We start from the raw sequence: 12,561 nt of genomic DNA on the forward strand, positions 1-12,561 counted from the left end.
ACTCCACCTGCCACTTTTTTCTGTGCCAAGAAAAACTCAAGTATACACCAAAAACACTGAAGGAGAGTTGAGTGTTGCACTAAATTTATGGACCACTAGAGACTAGAGTTGAATGTGCTGACTGAACTTATTCTAATAACTTAGATGGGAAAAATCCATACTGCAAATCACCTTACTTAGGTTGATTTAACCAGAACTATTTACCCAAGAAAGAAAAAAAATCATGAGTGCTGATTGCTTTCTCTGTCACCCAAGAAATACACACAGCCAGAGCCTGATAATTTTTTCTAGCTGCAAAATACCACAGAGTAGGAAGGGGAGTAGTTTGTTAGACCAGGTAAATGATTTTTCACAGAAAACAAGCAGGATTTGCAGAGAGCTGTGTTTGTGCATGTGACAAATGTTTACCATTGGTACAAGGTTTGAAGGCACACAGAGAATCAGGACATCCTGGGGTTGTGCTAATGTGGTCTTAGTCATCTGGTTAACCTTAGGGAGTGCATGGGACCTTGTGTTTCTACACAAGAGCCTACACCACTTGGCCAGACCTCTATGCTTGTGGGCCATTCCGTGTGTCCTAGTTTGGACCATAACCTTAACGTTATCCAATGCCAACTCACATCCTTGCCAGGGCCAGGGGAAAGGACCTCTGGCTTCCAAAAAGAAGGTGGCTTCTGGCCATAAAAACATGGCAGCATTGTCCACCATTGTTGGTTTTCTTATTTCATTGCTGTTTCCAGTAAATTGTTCTTATCTCAACCTGTGATCTCTGCCTTTTAGGCTTCCCATTGGAGGGGGCAAGGGGAGTGGCTCATGGTCTATTTAGTGAGAGGACTAAATTGGGGAATAGCATTCCTAAACCATGACACCATGCCTATGGCAAACAGTTCTTTGCAGTCGCTCACCTCATGTACACATGCTGTGGATCTTGGTTTGGGGCCGCGGGCAAGGGGCACGGTCTGGAGGTGGACCAGCTACACAAAGGCAGGGGGTGGATGGGTTCATTGCCAATGACTCTAGGACAAAAGTCACCTACGCCCTAAATTACATTAGCTAAAGAGAGCAGACCCTAATTTAAAAGGGCCAGGCCTTGTCCTCCGACTTAGTCCAGTAAGACACACACATGTAAGTCTAGTCTTTCCTACGGTGAGGGAATGAGGAGTTAGGAAGTACCCTTGGGAGGACCTGGGGAATGTTAGGAAGGAAAGGGGTGAAGGGGCTAAAGCTAGAGCAGGTCCTGGGAAGACTCAGCACAAAAGATGGGCAAAACTACTTTAATTAAAAATTCAGGTATTCAAAGTCTTGCTCAGAGTGTCTAAGAGTAGCCTCTGCTGCAGCCATGGTCTGTAGCAGCTTGTTAAGTGCCTAAGACCACAGGAAGGGAAGTCCCTGCTGAAATTGCCAGGGAGGTTTCCAATTAGCACCAATTGAGGCAAGTTATTGGGGGGTTTTCTTTGTGCAGACACACGTCCCCTGGGGCACAGCATGAGACCACCCACTCACATTGCATAAACCACCAAAACACCATTAAACTCATAGGAACCATTCTCAATCACTACCAACCCATACAAGATTTGAACCATCCACCGAAAGGTGAAATGTTAACGTGAGCTAATTTTTCAAATCATTGCTGTAACATTAGGAAGAAGCTCTGGTAACCTTTTGGGGGCTGCTGACTTACTGCCTAGTGTTCATTTGGCTATCCTACAGGCTACAGTCATGATAGGATAGTGTCCCAAGAGAGCAAATAAAATCCAAGAGGTACATTTTTCTTCTCAGCACTTGCTTGTTATAACACCGAACCCTTCATTAAAAATGTGATAAGCCATGCAATATATTTTCCTGTAAATTATCGCCTTTAATCTTTAATGTTAATGACAGAAATTTTACCATTAGCAGGACTGTATTTTGCTCTACACTTTAAACATTCTTTAGTAACCATGTTTTCCTGCCCTCTTTCAGACAGATGGTAACTATTTCAGCTTGAATTCCTTTTTATATTAGCATAAAGAGAATTTGAAAAAACAAACTAAGGTATAATATAACTAAAATAGAAGAACTTACAGCACTGAAATGTGAAACGCTTTTTTCCTAGCTATGACCACCCTTTGACTTTGCTGTTACTAGGTGTGTGCCTTGAAACCAAAGTCAGTTTTGTAAATACTGCTGACAAGGAGGAATCAATCCACCTCAATCCCCAAGTCACACTGCCTAAACTTGGGCTCAAATCTTAGAGGACAAATTATTGGCTTATCAGCTGGAAAATTTGTGTATTTATGAAGAATGTGTGAAAGCCATTATGGAGAGTAGTGCTTGATCCAACAATTAATATTAAGGCTGGTAAAGAAGGAATTCCTGAAGTTTAATCCCAGCTATATGTTTCTCCATGCCCTTCACACATGCCCTTCCAGCTTCCCTTGCAGCTTTGATCCCTGTAGCTGTTAAATGCAGATTATAGCACTGACACCTGCATGTTACACCAGTTTTGCAAGGAGTCATTACCTGTGGCGCATCTACTTACAAAGGTAGCATCACATTTCATGCAGAGCTCCAGCCAACATCCAGAAAATGCTGTGGGATTGGCCACAACCCTTTCAAAGGTAGGAGAGGAATCTTGAAGAAATTCTTCAAATCTGAGATGGGGACCAGAACTGAGGCAACATATTTTTTTATGTGCCAAGCATAACGGGGTCCAGTCTGCTGGCACATGATTGCTGTGCCCATAATGAATGGGAGGAGTGGTAAAAGATTTCAGTCCTTGATCCAGATAGACTTTCCTTTAAAAACAATCTTTGAAGCACAAGGTTTGGGGGTTTGTGTCCTAGTGTCCTTCTACTGTTGCCCACCCTTCCTGTAGGTTGTTCTTTGGTCCTTGGCAGTGGCTAAGGGTACCTGAGGTGCCTAGGTGTGAGCTGACCAGAAGCCACCTGTGGATTCAAACAGCCAGTCTGGGAGATGGCCAGGGAAAAGTGACCTGCATGGCTGGCAGTGGTCTTCATGGCTCATGAGCTTTCTGGAGGTGGACAGTTTTTAAGGAAGGAAAAGGACATTTGCATACCTTGGCCTCTGGTACCTTCGTTAAGGGTATGAAGGGGGATAGGGCTCCATGCAATGACAGATATCAGTGATACTACGTGATCTGGCAAAAACACGTAAAGGCTTCTGCATTGTTAGATTAATTTTTCCCCCAGTTTTTTCACGCTAAATTTGGTCCTAAACACCACACATTTTAGACATGAACGGACCTTCTTATCTGTAATTTTTACTAACAATTTTAAGACCACAAAACTAATATTAGAAGATCAGCAGTCTCATATCCTTTTTGGAGGAAAACTAAACTTTTCAAAATTCCATTTAAAATTCTAGCAGTGGCAATGTGCAAGGGCTGTAACTACTGAAGGTCCTGCAATACTGGAACAGTATTGTTCCAAGTAGCCATTCATTGAGGGAGATGCTCTCATTAAAGCCTTCATGAGCCTTCCCCAATAAATCACTATTGTTTCGATCTTTGATTTTCAGTAACCGGTCTATATTAGAAGGTTGACATCATAAATTTTAACTGCCACTGAGGCTCTGTTGTGATTGATAGCATCAATGTTTTTCTGTTACTCAAATTTGCAGCTATTGTCAGTGTAATTCCTGCTACTGCATCCAGAGAATGTTGTATATTACACCTAATATTGGCATCTTTTTCTCAGTTTAAGGAGATTATTTTTTTGCAGCTGTAATGCAGTAGCATTAAAATGTAGCTGATTATCCATATCTAGCAGAACAAACACTAAATCACCAATAGGCTTAATTAGCACAAGGTAAGAAAATTTTGCCCTCCATGAAGTTGCAAGGCTTGTGCTTGGGAAGTGAGGTAGGCATGTGGACCCTCCTTGTCATCATCAGCTTTGTCACAAATTATTTTGTTACATAAATTTCCTGTCTGGAGAGTTCTATCTGTCTATTTTCCTGTAAAGCAGTATGCACTTTAGTATGGTCAGTAAATAATAATAAGTATTAATTTTAGGCAGTTCTGGTTTTATCACACTGTACCTCTCAATAGCCAAAACTTTACCTCATCCTTTATTATAATATTATAAAATAATGATTCATATTTCCAATCTTTTACCAGACAGCTGAATATAAATAATCTCCCATTTTTTGTCTCTTGGACTCTCAACAGCTTTATCTCTGCTACTGATGGCTTCTTATGTCTCCAGAAAGAACAAAGCATAAAAAAAAAGAAGATAATGATTTAATCAAAGACAACTCAAATGGCAGTTTTGCTGTGCGGACATAAGCAGAGTTAATGGTTCTCTCAGGACTCCTTTTTGAGAACCATAAAATCCCGACACTTAAGAAATAAGAGTTAATACACACTTTAAGAAGTGTTTTTCTAGTTGAGGAAAAGACTGAAGTCTGATACATTATTGGCTGAATCTTAAAACATTTATGATGGTGGGAAGACAGGGCTTTATTATACATTTCATCTTCACTTCTTCACTTATTCTTACAATAAAATCAAATCACCAGTAACAGGCTGATATTTTGGTGTCAAATGGAACCTAAACCACACACAAAAATGGAAAATCATTCAAGCAATATGTGAACCTTTAGTGATTGAACCTTAACTAAGTAATGGACTACAGGAGGTGCCACTTAGGCATTTTATCTTACTCCAAGGACTCCTTCTCTCATTTTAATAAGTGCTACCTACTGGCATAAACAATTATGCCAGTATATAAACAATTATGGGGAAGTCTTCATGCCATTGGCATTGCTGGACAGTAGCATTTTCAAAATGAGCTTCCCACAAGTCTTCCTTTCTACCTGGGAGAAAACAGTACAATTAAAGCTATCATACAAAGGAGATGCTGAGGTGTCTGCTTACTATCCCGCTGCAAAAATATGTGCATTGCTGAGACAATTTACTTCAAGACTCCTTTCTCACTTTTTAATGGTGTTAACTGGAAATTACTAGGAAATTTCCAAGTGCAAATTCGGTCTGGATTTCTGGAGACTAACCAAATGAAAGGTGAATTTAGACTAAAAATAGTATAAGCAGCTTATAGGCTTATAACTATAGATGAAAGATTATATTCTGTGTGGGAGTTTTGCAGGGAACTCAGGCAAAAGTGTTCAATGTCACTAACCAGTTTGTCTCTTTCCATTACAAAAAAAAAAAAAAAAAAAAAAAAAAAAAAAAAAAAAAAAAAAATTAGGACACAAAACCTCAGCAAAGAAAGCTGGAAATCTAACATCTAATGTTCTAACATCTACTGGAGTACCTAATTTTCTTTTAACCCTGTACTGTTTTGCAAGCACTTTCCTAGTTTCTATTCCCAAAAATAAATAAATGCTACTTAATAGCATTAAGAGCATCAGTCTGCTCCACTGGCTGGATCTGGATCAAACAATAGAGATCAAAAAGAATATAAATGTACTTGATGTTCCATCATATCCAGAAATAAACTGCATGCAATAGAAGGACTAAAGTGAGGAAGCATATATGTTGAGTATTTTTATTTCCAGTGTTCCTTCACAGTTACTGGATTAACTCACTCTTCATTCCCTCTTTACTCATTCAGATCTTGACTCTTTTATCCTCTGCTGGCAAATTGAAGGTCTGCCTTGTGGTCAGAGGTCACTGAATTAATCACTTTAAACAAGAGATTTGCTGAGGTTTCAGAATTTCTAGTGTGACCTATTTCTCCTTTCTGTTTTCCACAGCTTTCCCCCTGTTGTTTGTAAAGGAAAAATCTGTGGAACAAGATCAAGAGTCAGAAAGTGCCAGGAAATGAGTGGTCTTGTGGCCCAGCTTACAGGAAAGTGAGTGGCTCATATTCCCAAGCTGGGATAGCTGCCTTGGTTGCTGACATCTTTCTAGTGCAGGATCTGGCTGCTGCAGTAGAAGGAGGTAGTGATGTGGGCTCTGTGGCAAAGCACTGGATGAAAAGTTTCCTCCTAATGTTAAAATTGATATCCACCCCTTAGTCCCATAGGTGCAGAGAGAAGAGTTCTACCCAGTTACATGGTTCAGCCAACTGGAAATGCAACCTTCTTAATCTTACACCCAATACAGTTTCCAAATTATCATTGTACAAGCACTGGAGTCCTTAGGATATGGTGATTTCTCTGTTTGGTACCAATAATCAACTCTGCAGGGAGCAAATCACCGAAATAAAATAAACTCTTGACCCAAACTATTTTGGAGACTTTTAGAAACTTTTTGGAGCTGTGACCAGACAAGATGAATCAAGATGAATTTGTGCCTGGTCTGCTACAGAAATTAAGCCATGACACCTCACTGGTACAGCAGTGCTGTTGGGAGAGGGGTCTGGTCCCTTCGGTGGGGACACTGCAGCAGCAGTGTCTGTGCACAGGGATGTGTGTGAGCTGAACTTACACCAGGCTCTTCTGGACAGCGTGATGTGTCCTCTTTTGTGCACTGGATGTGTCATTTCCTTAGCTAAGTAGCGACTCTGGGGACAAAACTGCCTTCCTGCATGTGTAAACAGCATGCTGAATGTTTAAGTCTGCACCTTATCTAGAGAACAGGCAAAAAGAAAAGTATAGTATATTTTGGCAGCAGTTTATGCCACATGGGCAAGAATATGTCATTTGTAGGAAAGCCATCCTATTGGTTTTTTCCACTTTCCACTCTAGCTGAATCCAGGTCACCAGTGCAACTGCCAATAGATGTATGCTTGGGCAATGTGGAAGGAGAGTGTTAGCAAGGGTCCTGGGGTGTTGTGGGCAAGAACTGTCCTTGGATGTCAGAAGGCTCCTAGTACCTCATTTATTGACTTGTTCAGTCCAGAGGCTTCCCCTTTTGCAGCCGTCTTCTCTCTTCTAAAGTAGAGAGGGCCAATTTCCATATGCATTAACATTCCAGGGGCACCACAGGAGCAGCAAATCCTTTGAAGGGTAGAGAAGTTCTTTCTAGCTATTTCCCCTTGGAGCCGATTCCAACACAAATCTGCATCTGAACTGTTCAGTGACTAATGCAAGAATTGTACCTTGACCAGTTGCAATATTGCACTCAGGATTTTTTAATATTCTGTTTCCACTGAACCAAATAGGATTTAAAGAAGTGCTGTAAGATTTAGTGAAATGAGGGTCGTATTTGGAGCCAGGGCTCAAGCAGTTTCCTTTCTTTTATGGTCTAGTCAGATATAGGGAACACACTTTAAAAAATAGAATTTCTCACTCCCATGCACAGGGGAGCCAGCGTGGGAAGAAAAGGTCACTGCCTGCTCAGCCCTTGCCCCATTGCACCATTTCACCTGCTGGCATTGCTCTCAGCCTTTCCACAAGCATTAACAGCCTTTTACTGGATTACTCTACTTTCTATCCCGCTACACCTTCGATCTCCACTACACCTTGAAATATTGCATTTAAAATGTAAAATAAAAAAAAGAACTAATTCCATTAACTCAAAATAGGTCTCTAATTGACCTCTTAATATGGTGCATTTAACATGACACCATACCATTTTCATATGTAAATGGGATGATTCTTAATAATTCAGTGCTTCTATTTTCATTCTATAGAATACATCTTCAAGGGAGTTGGGAGAACGTTGTGAACTTCTGTCATTTATCACTCTGCCACAAAATTAAACTGTGGCTGCCAACATGAACCAGTACATTTTACATCTGCCTTCCTATGCTTTGTTCTTGCAGTGCACAACTCCAAAACCTATGTACTTTTCTTATAATAAACATACTGGAAACTTGAATGTGAACATACTTTTTCCTAATCTTTTCAGTAGTAGGAGGAGGAAGGTGCTGACAAACAGCATTTCCCATCGCAGGATTCAGCTCAGACTCACAGCTATTCCGAGGATAAAATGTTCACAGAGAACAATTTGTTAATTTGATTCCATGTTGGGTTCGTATGCAGCATCTCCCTGTGCCACCTCCCTCTCCCCAGCCAGCCCATCCCCTCCACCCCCCAGATGACATTTCACATTTAATCTAAACCCTCTCAGATTATGCAGATGTGTAATTTGTTCCCACACTGAGGTCCATTGCAGTTGCTTGGACCTCAAATGAGAGTTTGTTTAAACAATGTTAAGCCTGCAAACCTGCATGAAAAATCTCTGGTCTGGGCTGTCAGCAAAGCCTTTAATGTGCATTCAGTCTTGCATTCATCTGGGATCTGTGTATGGTATTGATTGATGTTTTATTACTGTTTGGTAGATAAAAATATTTAACTGAAGAACAACTCAGTTGCGGGAAGGGCTTTATATAGTCATCACAACATGATTTTTCTGCTGCTGTGAGTGTAGGAGGCAGGGTAGTTTTCTACTGCTTAATGTGTAAAGTCTGACATATTTTAAGTACATGATCAAACTGCAGCTTTAGAAATCACTTTAAACATGAAAAACCAAAGAAATAAATTCGTAGTCTTTTGACAATTTCTCTCAGCTAAACTATTCCAATATGCTATTTTTACTTTTAATATTTCTTTCTGCTTTTGGCAGCACAGGTCTTTTCAACCAGATAGGGTATAATGGACCATGAAAGCAGGATACATCCTCAGAACCCAAATGTCAGCAGCAGTTAAAGTGAACTGTTTCATTCTAAGGTGCAGCGAGTTACCTTGTGCTTCACTGGAAACCTCAGCACAAGTGTGAGAGAGGAGCTGGGAAAGGAGGTGGCTCTTCACCGAGATGGATTGTGACAGCCCTCAGGCCACTGGTGCCTCCTCGTTCTATGAAACAACAGCTTTGTTAGAGAAACACAAGGGAAAGTATCGTTGCAAGATTTGCACTATTCCCCCTCTCACGGACTGTGTATTTTACACAGCTGACAGTGCATTTGACTTCAGATGTGTGCCAGCAGGACATACTGGAAATTGTGCATCCAGACCAGAGGATTTCTTAACCATAGGCCTCTGACATCTGCTGCACACTTGTTACATGGCTGGAACATGAACAGAGCTTTTAATTTTGCTCTTTGATTTTTGCATTCCTGTTTTTAAATGCTGTTTGTGTAATTTATGCCTTGCAAGCCCACAGAAGTTTGGTGGAAAGGAACTTCTTTATTTGAACTCTCTGAAGTGCAATATTTCTCTTGGCTTAATTTTTCCCTCCTTCTAAGCTTATGAATTATCATCTGACAAATTGGATCTGTTCTTTTCCAGCAAGTTATTTGAACACACACTTGTAGCTGTTTTTAAGAACAGTACAGCTTTCAGATAACTTCATTGTTATTTTATGTGCCAGATGTGGTTTGTTTTCCACAGTTGGAGAATTAGAAAAATGTTGCATAACCACAAACATCCATCTATTCTTTTACAAATAGAAATTAAAATCTACAGATAAAAGGTAAGTGGATCATGCAGAACCCAACACTGCCTTATTTCACTTGTCTCTTTATGCTGAAATGAGTTCAGGCTTGCAGTCACCTCCCTGCCAAAATACAAGCTCGTTGTTCATCTTCCCTCTGCCTGGACTTCCCCAGCCACCCTGCTTCTCTGCACTCCAGTGACCGCATTTGACTTAGCATGCCCATTGACCAGAAGCATCGAAAGAAATCCTTCTTTATTCAAACCTTCAAAGCAAGTTCAGTAAGCCTTTTGGTTACTCTCCACTGACTGCATCATCCACATTAGCAGATTTACTTTTGATATTTAGAGTTTCATTAAAAGCTAGGATGTGCCCTGAATTTTATCCATATTCTGTGCAGCCTCTTTTTATTTCTTTCTTTTGGGAGTTGTTACACAGAGGAATAGCTGTGGGATGAACCCATGGAAGGGTTCCCCTGGCTCCGCAGTGAGATTGTACACTGTGAGACTCTCTCTCCCTTCAAAGTAGGTTAAATGCAAACAAACACATTTAACTCAGTGGGGATCCAACAGGGCAGCCAACATGTGCATCCAGCTGTGAGCTCTGTGAGGTCTGGGTGACACTGACTTTCTTCAAAGGAAAAGACAGAAACAAAATGATTTTACAAATTCCATGAGAGCTGCCTTTGCAAATGATGACTGGAGAAACAGAGGTACCAGTTTGGCAGAAAGCTCCACCAAATTTACTCCCAAGCTCCCCGATAACAGCAACTCATCTTTCTTTGGGAATTGCTTGTCTGTGTGTATCTCTGTGTGCAGCACTTGCCACTGTGTGTTCCCTTTGCAGAGTGTCCTGTCTTGTCAGGGTAGGAAAAGCTGCCATGGTCCATGCTTCAGCTGAGGACAAGGGGAGGTAGCCCAGTGCAACATGCAAAGCCAGACAGTGCATAAATTACAATTACTGATGAGCCGAATCTGCAGAAACCTTCAAAGCAGCATGCTTGAAACGTTTCTCGTATTTTAACATTTTAATTAAGTAGATGTTTTATGTATTCATGATGTAAGTACTTTATGATCACTGACTCTGCAGTCTTCTGGACTTCAAACCTCAAAGAGGTAGAAAAGAGAACACCCCACATACAGGGGAAGAAGAGTCTTCTTCAGACGACAAGACTCAATATTTTTCTGGTTTATTTTTAATTTTATAGATAGAATTGATCAGACATTGACAGACCAAGTCATTATGGCGTCAAAAAGTTTAAATGTAAGCCATTTTGGCATTAGAAAAATACTTAGGTACCCATGCAACATTTTCTGTTTTCAAGGTGTCACAAATATTAATTAACAAATGAATTTTGCTTGCCTTAGCTAGAAATGTCCCCTGTCAGTCTTGGACTTTCCCCCAAAGCCAACAGCAAAGGCCTTTATCATAACTGCTGCAGCAGCACTGGGCACAGATCATGTCTTGACTAAGGGGATACGATGCAATAAAAAGCTTTATAGATAATGAAACCATCTCCCTAAAGCGGTATATTGAGAGGAGACTGACCCTGTTACAGGAAGTTATGCATTACCCAGCCCATGCTTCCAGCAGGCAGGACCTTGCAGGCAGCTCTCTGCCCACCCCAGCACTAACCCAAGCAGCTTCCATGCTGCTCACTGAAAAAATCCCAAAGGGATTTCACCACGTGGGCACCTGCCCCTCAGAGGGTCCCTAGCATGGGCCTGCAGGGTGGGAGTGGAAAGCCTTGCACGCTGCTGATTTCCATACCCTGTGTCTGCTTACCCAGGGATATAAAGGCTTGAAGTGCTTCACAGCCAAATGCCATAGGTGGTCTTTCCTTGGGGAATATACCTGGAAAATTCATGGGATGGAGCTGCTGTAAAGATGGGTTCTCAAACAAACATGTATTTTAGCTTGTCTGTGCAATATTCGAATGTAACAGCTCCCAGTTCCTTGGTTTCTAAACTATGTTTCATCAGTAATTCTGAGGTATCCTTTGGGGACAGCAAAGTACAGGAATCAAGTCCTGAAAAGGAACGAGAGCTTCAAATCCCTTTATTTATCAAAGATATTCTTGGTGACAATGTAATGAAAGACTAGAAGGAATCAAAATCACAGAATAAGCTGGGCTGGAAGAGACCCAGAAGGCTCATCAAAGTCCAACTCCTGGCCTTGCACAGAACAGCCCCAAGAATGACACAGTGCACCTGAGAGCATTGTACAAAAGCTTCTTGAGAACTTCTTAAGCTCTCAGGGGCTTAGTGCTGTGATAACATTCATGAGGAGCTGTTCCAATGCCCAACCACCATCTGGGTAAAGGACTTTTTTTATAATATCCAACCTAAACCTCCTGTGAAAACTTCAGGCCATTCCCTTGGATCCTGTCACTGATCACCAGAGAGGAGAGAACAGTGTCTGTTCCTTCTCTTCCCCTCACAAGGAAGTTGTAACTGCAGTGAGGTCTCCCCTGAGTCTCCTCTCCCCCAGGCTGAACAGACCAACTGATCTCAGCTGCTCCTCACAGGGCTTCCCCTCCAGGCCCTTCACCATCTTTGTTGCCCTCCTTTGGATGCTTTTTCACAGCTTTATATCCTTCTTACACTGGGCACCCAGAGCTGCCCCCAGCAGTCAAGGTAAGGCCACCTCAGTGCAGAGCAGAGCAGGACAATCCCCTCCCTTGCCCATCTGTGCCTGATGCCCCCCAGGACAGGGTTGGCCCTCCTGGCTGCCAGGGCACTGCTGGCTCAGGTTCAACTTTCTGTCAACTAGGACCCCCGGGTCCCTTTCCAAGGAGCTGCTTTCCATTCTCTCATTGCCCAGTTTCTATATCCAGGGTTGCCCCATCTCAGGTGCAGAATCCAGCACTTTGCCTTGTTGAGCTTCATGTGGTTTGTGAGTGTCCAGACCTCTGATCTATGGAGCTCTCTGTGCAGGGCTCCCTGCCTTAAAGGGAGTCAACAGCTCCTCCCAGTTTTGTGCCAACTGCAAACTTCCAGTCCCGTGTCCAAGTCATTTATGAAGATCTTGAAGAGCACTACAAGGATGGAGCCCTGTGGAGCCCCACTAGTGACAGGTCACTGGTCTGATGTCACCCCATCCACTGTAATCCCTTGTGCCCCACCCATAAGCCAGTTGCTCACCCACTGCACGATGCGGGGAGCACAAGGACATGGGCATCACATACAAACAAGAGAGGTCTGCCAAGATCGAGGGAGGGCCGAGTCCGTGGCTGTACAAAACTCAAGAGTGGGGCTGGGATCCACAGAGGTGCATCC

General features: G+C 42.1%; 1 long non-coding RNA gene across 2 annotated transcripts in view; it reads left to right on the forward strand.

The window, feature by feature from the left end:
• The window catches only part of LOC137462481 (uncharacterized), a 32,445-nt gene extending 22,778 nt beyond the window's left edge, over positions 1–9,667 (forward strand). For both annotated transcript variants that reach the window (XR_010993700.1, XR_010993699.1), the window contains one exon: positions 5,719–9,667. This is a non-coding gene — a long non-coding RNA (uncharacterized lncRNA). The remainder of the gene's footprint in view (positions 1–5,718) is intronic.
• The last annotated feature ends 2,894 nt before the right edge of the window (positions 9,668–12,561 follow it).

This window comes from Anomalospiza imberbis, chromosome 1 (assembly GCF_031753505.1).
Source record: "Anomalospiza imberbis isolate Cuckoo-Finch-1a 21T00152 chromosome 1, ASM3175350v1, whole genome shotgun sequence".
Taxonomy (NCBI): Eukaryota; Metazoa; Chordata; class Aves; order Passeriformes; family Viduidae; genus Anomalospiza; species Anomalospiza imberbis.